Source organism: Desmodus rotundus, chromosome 1 (assembly GCF_022682495.2).
Source record: "Desmodus rotundus isolate HL8 chromosome 1, HLdesRot8A.1, whole genome shotgun sequence".
Lineage (NCBI taxonomy): Eukaryota > Metazoa > Chordata > Mammalia > Chiroptera > Phyllostomidae > Desmodus > Desmodus rotundus.
In genome coordinates, this window is record NC_071387.1 from 105,388,724 (window position 1) to 105,401,467 (window position 12,744).

Genomic DNA, 12,744 nt, shown 5'->3' on the forward strand with positions numbered 1-12,744 from the left:
CCATGATGTTTGGTGCCTTCATTTTCTGGGAGCTTGCTGTGAAGATTGCTCTATGAGCTTGCATTAATTTCAAGAGCCTCTGTAAGTTCTCCTTAAGTTAGAAGGTCTCTTTAACTAGGCAGGTTCACACATTCCCTGATCTAGCCTCACAGGATATGTCTTCCAGTAACAATTTTAGAAGGAGACAATTGATGTTAACAACAACAAAAAAATAGTTCTTAAGTGATATCAAGGGAAGGACTTTAGGACAACGCAGATTAAAAGATTTAACAAGTATTACCAATTGAATTGTGCTTATCTTTCAGTTTGTTCTATAAAACCAGAGGACTGGGGGTGATAAGTGCAATGGAAATACTACAGTATCAGTCGAGTTTTGCATACCTGATACAGAATTGGTCTAGTAAAATGGGTTCCCCTTTCTCTATGAGACTCTGTGGGGATTTTCCAAGCAGGAAAAATCTTTTCTAGAAGTATTTTAGTAACTGCTGTGGCTGTAGCCCTTCAACATAGGAATGCTTCTACTCAATGAGAATACATATGGATGATCATTAATACATTTTTATCCAGGGGGTGGGGTAACAGGAGTGAAATCTACCTTCCAAACATCAGATAGACCCCATTAGTTTCATTTCCCTCTTTGTAAAGAGAGGTTCCCGTATTTTACTCATGCATACAATCATTCAGTTAAAAAAAAAAGTCACAAGCAATTATATTAACATCTGGTTTACCTAAGCAATCAAAGACCTGGTGATACAGCGTATATCTTTACTTTCCCTTTATAATTTCCTGTTAAGGGGATACCAATAGCATAGAAAGAAACTTCTGTCCCTTTATCAGAGAGAGAAACCCAAATTCCAATTCTGTATCAGTACACTTTAAATTAAATAAATCTGTTCCAATCTTAGTTTGACCATACATAAAATTTGTTTTTCAAGATAACATTTCTATGAACCTTCTGCAACACACATAAATTTTCTGCAGCTTTTGTAAACCTTCTACTTTTGTCCTTTTTCCTTTCTTATTGTAGGACAATCATTTGCTTTCGGACAAAATTACTTCTTTTTTCCTTTCAATAGAAATGTATTTCCATTCCTCATACCTTCTTTTACCAAACACACATCTTATTCTCTGTATGCAATCATTTTCACTCACAATATCCTAGTCAGGCTCTATCACAAGTGCTGAGGTCCCAAACTGAGGTAACTCGTACCCCTCTAACTTGTAAAATGAATCAGTAATTCTCCACTTTTACCCTGGTTTTCCATCTGGTCTGTTAGCTCCAAAGCTAGAGAGCAGTGGACAACTGAATGTCCTCAGTTAAACCAACATCCTTAGGCTATTTTTTATTTACTAAAGATGAATCTTAGATCATGTGTACTTTAAAAGCAATTGCATTAGTTTCTGCTATTTCTCCAATTTGTATGAGCACTCATTTATTGTAAACCAATTGAACAGAGCCTTAAATTTGAATTTACAAATGCATTTTAAAAGTTTTTACTTAAATTAAAAATATTTTAATTTATTGATATTAGGAAGAGAGGAAGGGAGAGAGACATCAACTTGTTGCTCCACTTATTTATGCATTCATTGGTTAATTCCTGTATGTGCCCTGACTGGGGATTGAACCCACAATCTTGACATATTGGGATAATGCTAAAACCAACTGAGCTACCCAGCCAGGACTTACAAATCAATTTTTGGCAATACCATCTAGTGGTAGAAACACACCTTATCTGTAATATGCATAGTCACACATAAACACACAGACAGCATAATAATACAAATCTCAAATAAATTATGGATCCAAAAGTAAAGAGAATGTCCCCACACAAAAAAAAAGGGGGCATATTTTCCTGGGGGAAACATTGAAAAATGGCACCCGACTCAAAACCTGATCATAAGATGGCTGCTGCCCATCTGGACACAAAGATGGGGGAGGGGAAAAAGGTAGAGGATAGGTAGGGTGATAGGCAAGGGAGGGGGGCTAGAAAGTGAGGGATCTTCTGGGGTTGTTTTAGTAAACGTGGTTTTCAAGTCATAAGTGCAAGTGTCAGAGGAAAAGTTTTTTGGTGATCTTCCTTTTGTTCCAGTTTCATGAGTGCCGGTTTCATTTTTAATTTATCAAGACATTTACCTAATTTAGAATTATTTTTCATAAGAAAGGCAATAGTAGCCTCTTGACTTCATTTAGAGTTCTCAAGGTACCAGTTGTTTGTTGTTGTTGTTGTTTAAAGCTTTCCATTATTTCTGGGAAGAACAGTATTTTCTATGTTCTCATTGAGCATGCAAATAAACGAGTTTTGGGGTTGCAAAAAGCCCCATCTTGGCCAACAAATCTTGTGTGTTTTTTTCCAGAGGCCTAATTGCAATTCTCTGGACCATAATTTTGGTACATATAATCAACCAAAGTCCCAAATGGTGGCTGATTAGCATGTGAAGACTTAGTAAAAGGTGAAAGATTTATACAATCTGAAGAGAAACCAGAGTATGCATGTGAAAATTTAGAGCATGGGTTTCCCATTTTGCACTCCTCCTTATGGGTGGTGCCTCCCCATCCTGCCCCTGCCCTGTACCCCTTCGTGTGAATGTCCTCACAAAGCTTATAGGCATGGCCTAGTCCCAACCAAGAGGATACCCCTCTAAGATATGTAATACAACAGAGGAAAGCCCTCCCTGAAGAATACCCTGGTGCCAACCACATTTGATCAATACTCCTTAGATCCCTTACCTAAACCAAATAAAGTCTCCAAGACCTCAATCACTAGGGTGGGAGGTCTTGGATCTGAGAGGACTTACCTGAGGTCCTCAGGTGGCACTGGGAAGACAACTCCAGCACAAGAGGCTTGTGCAGGTGCCAGACCAGTTGGTTTTAGCATGGTGTCAGGAGATCAAGTCATCACTTCTAAGTCCCATGTTGGGCACCATGGAATGCCAGCTGCTGGTTATTGGCACAAATTTAACACCATCAAAAATCCCCAATTTGGGAGGCAGTGAAGAAGGAAACTTTATTTGGTGCAAAACAGCTGAATTGTGAGGGTTCTGGCCACGACGGAGGTGTAGGTAGATACACTTCACCTCCTCACACAACCAAAAGAAGGAAACGACCAACTTAAAAACAAACAACCCCCCCCCCCCCCCGAACTACCAGAAAATCAAACTGGGAAGTCCAACACCCACGGAATTAAAGAAGAAATATTCATCCAGACTGGTGCTCTGAGACAAAGAAATATGGCCCAAATGAAAAAACATATCAAAACTCCAGAAAAAGAACTAAGTGATGAGGAGATAGCCAACCTATCAGACACAGAGTTCAAAACACAGGTAGTAAGAATGCTCACAGAAATTATTGCTTACAGATGCAAAATAAAGGAAGAAGTGAAGGCTATGAAAAGTGAAAAAGAAAAATATACAGGGAACCAACAGTGAAGGGAAAGAAACTAGGACTCAAATCAACAATTTGGAGCAGAAGGAAGAAATAAACATTCAACCAGAACAGAATGAAGAAACAGGAATTCAAAACAATGAGGAGATGCTTAGGAACCTCTGGGACAACTTTAAATGTTCCAACATCTGAATCACAGGGGTACTAGAAGAAGAGAAAGAGCAAGCCATTGAAAACTTATTTGAAAAAATAGTGAAGGATCCGGTTGGTGCGGCTCAGTGGATTGAGCACCCACCTGCAAACCAAAGGGTTGCCAGTTCAATTCCCAGTCAGGGCATATGCCTGGGTTGAGGGCCAGGTCCTCAGTTAGGGGGCTTATGAGATGCAAGCACACATTGATGTTTCTCTCACTCTCTTTCTCCCTCCCTTCCCTCTCTCTAAAAATAAATAAATAAAATCTTTAAAAAAGAAAGAAAGAAAGAAAAAAAATAGTGAAGGAGAACTTCCCCAGTCTGGGGAAGGAAATAGACTTTCAGGTAGTCCAGGATGCTCAGAGAATCCCAAACAAGTTGGACCAAAAGAGGAACATACCAAGGCACATCATAATTACATTACCCAAGATTAAAGATAAGGAGTGAATCTTAAAAGTAGCAAGACAAAAAGAGATAGTTACCTACAAAGGACTTCCCATAAGACTAGTAGCTGATTTCTCAAAAGAAACCTTGCAGGCAAGAAGGGGCTGGAAATAAGTATTTGAAGTCATGAAAGGCAAGGACCTACATCCAAGATTACTCTATCCAGCAAAGCTATCATTTAGAATGGAAGGGCAGATAAAATGCTTCCCAGATAAGGTCAAAAGGAGTTCATCACCCCAAGCCCTTATTATAGGAAAGGTTAAAAGGACTTATCTAAGAAAAAGAAGAAGATCAAAACTATGAACAACAGTAAAATGACAACAAACTCACAACTATCAACAACTGAATCTAAAAACAATAACAACCTAAGCAAACAACTAGAACACGAACAAAATCAGAGAAATGGAGATCACATGGACAGTTATCAGCAGGGAGGGGGTGGAGGGAGAATGGGGGAAAAAGGTAGAAGGAATAAGAAGCATAATTGGTAGGCAAAAAATAGACAGGGGGATGTTAAGAACAGTATAGGAAATGGAGAAGCCAAAGAACTTATATATATGACTCATGGACATGAACTAAGTTGGGGGGGAATCCTGGGGGGAGGGGATTGCAGGGTGAGGGGATTAAAGGGGAGAAAAAATGGGGCAACTGTAATACCATTATCAATAAAATACACTTAAAAAAGATATATCATAAACATCTTGTACCCCATCAGGTTTTTAAATGATCGAATGGTAGTCCTTACTATGGCTGTTCCACCATTTTCACCATTTGCAAAATTTGTCAGTGCCTTTTTCTTAAAAAAATATTTTATTTATTTATTTTTAGAGAAAAGGGAAGGGAAGGACAAAGAGAGAGAGAAAAACATCAATGTGTTTCTCTCCACTCCCCCACTAGGGGCCCAACCTTGCCTGCAACCCAGGCATGTTCTCTGACCGGGAACTGAACCAGTGACCCCTTGGCCAGTGACCACAGGCCAGAGCTTAATCCACTGAGCCATACCAGCCAGGGCGCCAGTGCTTTCTTAGGCAGATGTATTTATTGAGAGGAAGCTGGTCTCCCTACAAGTTGCTATAGTTTGATGGAAAGATCCAAAAACACGCCACCCCTTGTCAGATCCTGAGCCCAACAGACTTCCCCTTCATGGGGAAGAGTCAAAAGATCATAGAGGAGCTTGGTTCTAAAAGGTAGGATGCTTAAGTTCCCAAGCCCACCACTAATGGCAAGCTGTTCCTCTCCCTGGGCCTGTTTCCCTTTCTGTAAAACCAGGGCATTGGCCTTGATGATACTGTACTGGTCTGCATCAAATGAAATCCAATTTCTGTATCTAGACCTGGAGAACATGGATAAGCTCAAAATGGAATAATCAAAAAAGGGACTGGGCTTCAGAGAGTTGAAATGACATTTCCAATGGTCCAGCTGAGTGTCAGGAAGGGCTGGGACTTGAACTCAGATTTCCCTGAATCCCAGGCTAGTCCTGGTGAAGCTGAGTACTCTGGATACATCCAGTACTTGCTTTGTTCTTTTAGAGGAGCCTGTGTTTTGTTATGATTTAAGTTTGTGTCTGGTCCACCTGTTGCATTCTTTTTCATATGTGAAAGCCAAACATAGACACAATATAAAGGAAGAAAAAAAACTACCATCCGAGAGCATACTCTATGCTGATTGACTTTTACTTGGTAATTTATCAGCACAAATGACACTTCCTCCAGGAAGCATTCCCTGACCACCAAAGACTGGATGTCCTTCTGTGTAGTTCCACAGCCACTCATTATGGTAGTCACCATGGTGTCACGACTGCTTGTTTAACATTCTGTATTCATCTGTGAATTCAGAAATGGGGTCTTGAGAGGACTTCCAGTCATGATGGTGGTGTAGGTAAATGTGATACTTGCCCATAACCACATCAAAAATCCAACTAACCCCCCCTGGCTTGTGTGGCTCAGTTGGTTGGAGCATAGTCCCATAAACTGAAAGGTTGTGGGTTCGATCCCCAGTCAGGGCACAGACCTAGGTTGTGGGCCCAACCCCCAGTCAGGGTGCATATGGGAGGCAACCAGTTGATGTTTCTCTCTCACACATTGATGTGTCTCTCTGTCTTTCTCTCCCTCCCTTCTTCTCTCTCTATAAAGCAATGAAAAAATGTCCTTGGTAAGGATAAAAAAAATAAATTACAACTAAAGTATGGAATAACCATCATTCAGAACTGCCTGAAATGTAGCTGAATGGAAGTCCTACAACTAGGGATTTAAAGAAGAACCCACACCCTTGCTGGTGTGGCTCAATAGATTGAGCATGGGCCTGAGAACCAAAAGGTTACTGGTTTGATTCCTGGTCAGGGCACATGCCTGGATCATGGGCCATTGTGAGAGGCAACCAATCAACGTTTCTCTTGCTTGTTAATGTTTCTCTCTCCATCCCTTCTCTTCTCTGTGAAAATAAATAAAATCTTTATAAAAATAAAGATGAAGCCACATTGAGGCTGATAGGAGAGCAGAGATGCACAATGGGCTGATCCCATGTCCACGTGTGGCAGATAAAAATAATGAAGGCTATCTCAGCTGTGGAGGTCCCTCTTAAGGATCCAGTGGTCCCTGCCCCACACCAGGATCCCCAGCCCAGGGCTCCAGTGCCAGGAAGAAAAGTCCCCATAACTTCTGGCCATAAAAACCAGCAGGGATTACGGCTGAGTGAGATGGAGGGCTTCTGGATTCCAAAGTGTTCTTCTTAAAGGGCCTGTACATGGACTTATGGGGACTCTCTCCTTCTAAGCTCCAGTGCTGGGGCAGGGCTCAGAAGGCACATAGGGGTAGGAACTGAATCATCTGGCATCAGGGCAAGAGCCGGAGGGCAGTTTTCTGCCAGACGAGAGTACTGGCAGAAGCCATTGTTCCTTTCCTGAGGACTGCTCCACCACACACACACACACACACACACACACACACACACACACACACAGAGCTGGCAGGCAGTGCTACATCTGTCTCCATCAACCTGGCTTACACTGGCGATTCCCTAAAACCCTGCCCCACCCAACTTGTGGGCCCACTGAAGCTGTTTCTAATGTCATTCCCATACAAATGGCTTGTCTTTTTTTAAAATTTTTATTGTTATTCAGTTATAGTTGTATGCCTTTTCTCCCCATCCCTCCACCCCACCCCAGCCAAACCCTCCTCTCCCTCCCCTACTTCCACCCTCCCCCTTGATTTCATCCATGTGTCCTTTATAGTAGTTCCTGTATAATGGCCTGTCTTGATTCATGCTTCAAACTTTCCTGAACCAAGCAGGAAATCTCTCAAACAAGCAGCATTTAGAGTCAGGTTATCCCATACCTCTCATTAAGTGCCCCCAGGCCTGGCACTAGCAGCAGCCAGCCTTGGTTCACAGGTTGGCCTTGCCTGGGCACCTCCAAGACCAGCACAAGTAATAACCATCTGCGGATTGCTTTGCAGTTTATGCCAGATGGCCCCAGGCAGAACAGAGGCACCAGCTGACCTTGGTCTATACCTCCTAAGAGGCCCCAGAGCCAGTGTACACAGTGGAAAGCTTCAGACCACATTGAAGCACCACCCAACCACTTTCAAAAGCAACACACTCCAGGGGTAGACTCAGCAGGCACCAGAGCCCTGCTGAACTAAGTCCTTCTCTGTGGGGTGGGCCTCTGCATAGCTAATCATTCATGGTGGTCACAGGTCAGTGGTTGGTGGTTCACATCCAGTCCTTGCATTTAAACAGCCTGAGGATAAGTCCCTCCCACTGATGTGACAACAGCAATCAAGTCTCAACTACAACAGGAGGATGCACACATCCTACATGGGGTGGGGGGAGGGGGGCTGTCCACCTAGAGTGCCCAGCTCAGTTGATCAGGGAGGCTGTGCTTCTGGACCTCACAGAGGAAGACCAACTACATAAGGCCACTCTATTAAGCCTGGGAGATGTAGCAGCTCTACCGAATACACAGAAACAAACACAGAGAGGCTGCCAAAATGAGGAGACAAAGAAACATATCCCAAATGAAAGAACAGAACAAAACTCCAGAAAAAGAACTAAATAAAATACAGGTAAGCAATCTACCAGATACAGGGTTTAAAACAATGGTTATAGAGAGGCTTAATGAACTTAGTGAGAATTTCAACAGCATAAAAAAGGACATGGAAACCATACAAAAGACCAGTCATAAATGAAGGATATACTAACTGAAATGAGGAATAATTTACAGGGAATCATCAGTAGAGTAGGTGAAGCTGAGAATCAAATCAACAATTTGGAATATAAGGAAGCGAAAAACAACAAGAAGGAAATCAGAACAACAAGAAGGAAAAGGAATTAAAAAAAAAAAATGAGGACAGTGCTCGCTTCGGCAGCACATATACTAAAATTGGAACGATACAGAGAAGATTAGCATGGCCCCTGCGCAAGGATGACACGCAAATTCCTGAAGCGTTCCATATTTTTTAAAGTTAAGAACAATCTAACAATGGACAGGGGGGAGTGGGGAGGGGACAGTGAGGAGAGGGGATTACAGGAACTACTATAAAGGACACATGGACAAAATCAAGGGGGAGGGTGGAGGTGGGGGATGGATGGAGGGGTGTTTGGATGTGGTGGGGTGGAGAAATGGGGAGAAAAGGCAAACAACTGTAATTGAATAACAATAAAAAATTTAAAAAGAGAAAAAAAAATGAGGATAGTAAGGAGCCTCTGGAACAACTTCAAGCATACCAACATTTGCATCATAGGAGTACTGGAAGGAGAATAGAGAGTAAGAAATTGAAAACCCACTTGAACAGATATTGAAAAACTTTCCTAACTTGGTGAAGGAAATAGACATACAAGTCCAGGAAGCACAGAGTCCCAAATAAGATGAACCCAAAGAGGCCCATACCAAAACACATGCAAAAGGTAAAGATAAATAGAGACGCTTAAAAGCAGCAAGAGAAAAGCAATTAGTTGCCTACAAGGGAGCTCCTGTAAGACTGTCAGCTGATTTCTCAACAGCAACTTTTCAGGCTTAAAGGGATTGGCAAGAAATATTCAAAGTGATGAAATGCAAAGACCTACAACCAAGATTACTCTACCCAGCAAAGCTACCATTTAGAATCCAAGGATGGATAGAGTTTCCCAGACAAGAAAAAGCTAAAGAAGCTCATCACCACCAAACTAGTATTACATGAAATATTAAAGTGTTTTCTTTAAGAAGATAAAGGAGAAATAGAAAAACATAAATAAAATGGCAACAAATACATATCTATCAACAATTGAATCTAAAAAAACAAAGTAAATGAACAAGCAGAACAGAAACAGACGCAGATACAGAGAGCATTTTGATGGCTGCTAGATGGGAGGGGGTTGAGGAAATGGGGCCAAAAGATGAAAGGATTAAGAAGTAAAAATTGGTTGTTTCAGAATAACCATGGGGATGTAAAGTACAGCATGGGGAATATAGTTACTAATATTTTAATAACTACGTATGGGGTCAGAACAGATAGGTACGAGATCTATCAGAACGATCACTTAGTAAGTAATATAATGTCTAATCACTGGAGTGTATACCTGAAACTAATATAATATTGTATGTCAACTGTAACTGAAAAATAAAAGAATGATTTAAACTTAAAAGAGCAAAAGAAAGAGGAAGGAAGGAAAGAAGGAAGGAAGGAGGAAAGAAAGAAAGAAAGAAAGAAAGAACGAAAAAGAAAAAAAGAAAATCTCTTGTTCAATGCCACATCTTCTGCATCAGTCTCCTTGTTAGGCGAGAGCAGCAGTTCACAAAATACTTGTTGGAGAAACAGATGAGTTTAGGAATAAAATGTACAAGGAAATGTAGTCTAATTTCTTCCTGGTTGAGTTCTACGCCTTGTCCTCTTTATAGCTGCACAGTAATGTTTACCTACTACATTAGTTTCCTGTGGCTGCTGTAACAAAGTACCACAAATTGGGTGGTTTAAAACAATAGAAATTGATTTTCTCCCAGTTCTGGAAGCCAGAAGTCTGAAATCCAGTAAAGCTGTGTTCCCTCTGGGCACTGTAGGAAAGAATTCATTCCTTGCCTCTTCTAGCTTCTGATGACTTCTGACATGGTGTTAAGGGCTTGTGGCTGCATCACTCCAGTCTCTACCTCGGTCTTCACATGGCCTTTACCACTTTGTGTCTCCTCTTCTGTCTCTTTAAGGACACTTGGCATTGGATTTAAGGCCCACTTGGAAAATCCAGGATGATCACATCTCAAGATCCTTAATTTAATGACATGTACAAAGACCCTATTTCCAAATAAGTCCACATTCACAGATTCTGGAAACTAGGATGCGAACATATCTTTTAGGAAGCCACCATTCAACTCACTACACCCATTCAATTGTAATTGCAGCTTTTCTTTTTGTCTCCCCACCAGAGTGTTGTGTCATTTATAAATATATTTAGTTGTAAGTTATAGAAAACCCCATCTGTGGGGCTCAAATCATAAAGATGTACTGTTATTTAATAAGTGCAGAGGAAGGCCATCCAGAGTTGGTCTGGCAGCTCAGTGATGTCATTCAGGACCCAGGCTTTTGCCATTCTTCTTCTCCACCATCCTCATTATTGTGGCTTCTCCACCTTGAGCTCATCCCCTCATGATCATAAGATGGCTGCCACAGCTCCAACCATCAAACTCCTACACAACAGCATCTATAGCAGGAAGGGAGAGAAGGTGACCAATAAAGCATTTCCTCCTCATGCTTGTCTTTTTATAAGGGTGGGAAAGCTTTGCCAGGGCCAGCACCCCGGCCCCAATCCCAGGGTGATCCCATTATGATTCATTGGCCAGAGTTGGTTCTCATCCTACCTTATCCCCAAGTCAATCCTGTTAAAGGGGAACAGATTTGCCATGATTGTCTTAGATGAATGGTTCTCAATCTTAGTTGCCCAATAGAATCACCTGGGTAGCCCAGAGCCTATCAGAGATAAATTACAAGTTCTAGGAGTGGGGCCCAGGGATTTGACTTCTTTAAAAATAAAGTTTCCCCAAATGATTCTAATATACAGACAGTGTTAAGCATCACTTACTTAAACCAGGGGTCAGACATTTTTTCTACAAAGGCATAGACAGTATATATTTTTGGCTTTATGGGCTATAGTCCTTTTTTCACAACTACTCAGCTCTTTCTTTATAGTGCAAAAGTAGCCATAGATAATACTGTCATGAATGAGTGTGGCTGTGTTTCAATAAAACTTGAAAACTTGATTTACAAGGATGGGTGGCAGGCTGGACTTGATCTGTGAGCCATAGTGTTCCACCTTTGCTTCAAACCAGTCATGATTCATGCCCTGGAGTTGGGCCCATTTCAGTCTGTACAAAATTCTGTGAGCAAGAAGAAAGGGAAATGGTTTCTTGGGGGAGCCACAACTGTGAACTGCTCAAAGTCAGGGATGGTGTTTTGTTCTTCTGTTTTGTCCAGTCTCTAGCACAGGGACTCGAGGGTCAGGCAAGGTTTGTTGAATTAAATAAAAACAAACAAAGGGAGTGTAACAGTGTGAGGAACATTTTTCCTGAAACATCATTCATGATAAATCTAATATCTAAAAATGTTTTGTGAAGAAATATAGTAAAATCAATAAAGTGTCTTTCTTCTTACCTGCAGAATAATGTCCCCCAAAGATGTCCATGACCTAATGCCTGGAACCTGTGAAGACATGGTGTTACATGGCAAGGGGGAATTAAGGGTGCAGATAAACTTAAGGGTGCAGATAAAATCAAGTGACCTTGAGATGGGGAGATTATGGATTATCCAGGGGAGATTATGGATTATCCAGGTAGATCCAGTGTAATCACAAGAGTCCTTATAAGAGGAAGCAGGAGCATCACATACAAAAAGAGCTGTGACAATGGAAGCAGAGGTTGAAGTAATGTGGTTTAAAGATGAGGAAGAGCCATGGTTCAAAGAATGTGAGTGGTCTCTTGCATCCGGAAAAGGCAAGGAAAAGGATCCTCTCTTAGTGATTCAGGAAAGAAAAGCAACCCAGGCTCACTCTGACTTTAGCCCAGTGAGACCTATTTTTGACTTCTCTCCTCCAAGAGAATAAATGCATGTTATTTTCAGACATTAAGTTTGTGGCAGTTTATTACAGCAGCAATAGGTCACAAATTCACCATTCTGGTGTCTAGTCACTAATAGTGGGCCCCTGTGAGCCACATTTCGAGTATTTGCTCTCTGGGGTATATCCCTCCCACTGGGAGTCTGTGCTGCCTAGGACTTACCAATGGATGATAACAGATGAGATGTGGTGTCACTCCAGACCCAAGCATCAGGAGGACCAGGCAGCTCCAAGATGCAGTATGTAAAGGTCAGGAGTCCTGCTGGAGAGGCCCGTGTGGAGAGGGGAGACCCTGAGGCAGCTTGGAGTGGAGAGGGGCCCAGTCTTCCCAGAGTCCCAGTTTAGCCTCCAGATACCTCAGCCCATCAGACTGCAATAGTGTGAGACCCCAAGCAAGGTCAGCTGTGGAATAGCCCAGTCCATCCACAGGAATGGAGGGATAATAAGATGGTTATTTCAAGCCACTGTCCAATTTTAGCTTCCATGAGTTAAAGCCCTATTGTGATGGGTGCTAGGGAACGATTGGCTCAAATACTTTCCTGAATATTATTCCCATTTTTAAGATGAAGAAATTGAAGCCCTGAGGGAAGATAACTAGACTTCCTGGTAGATGAGAGAGCTGGGTTTGAACCTGTCTGTCCAGTTCTGGATCCC

The 12,744-nt window shown here is 41.8% G+C and overlaps 1 non-coding gene across 1 annotated transcript; it reads left to right on the forward strand.

Annotated features, from left to right (window-relative positions):
* The first annotated feature begins 8,365 nt into the window (after positions 1 to 8,365).
* On the forward strand, positions 8,366 to 8,472 carry LOC112315075 (U6 spliceosomal RNA). The gene has a single exon (XR_002975842.1). It is a non-coding gene; the product is annotated as a U6 spliceosomal RNA (small nuclear RNA).
* The last annotated feature ends 4,272 nt before the right edge of the window (positions 8,473 to 12,744 follow it).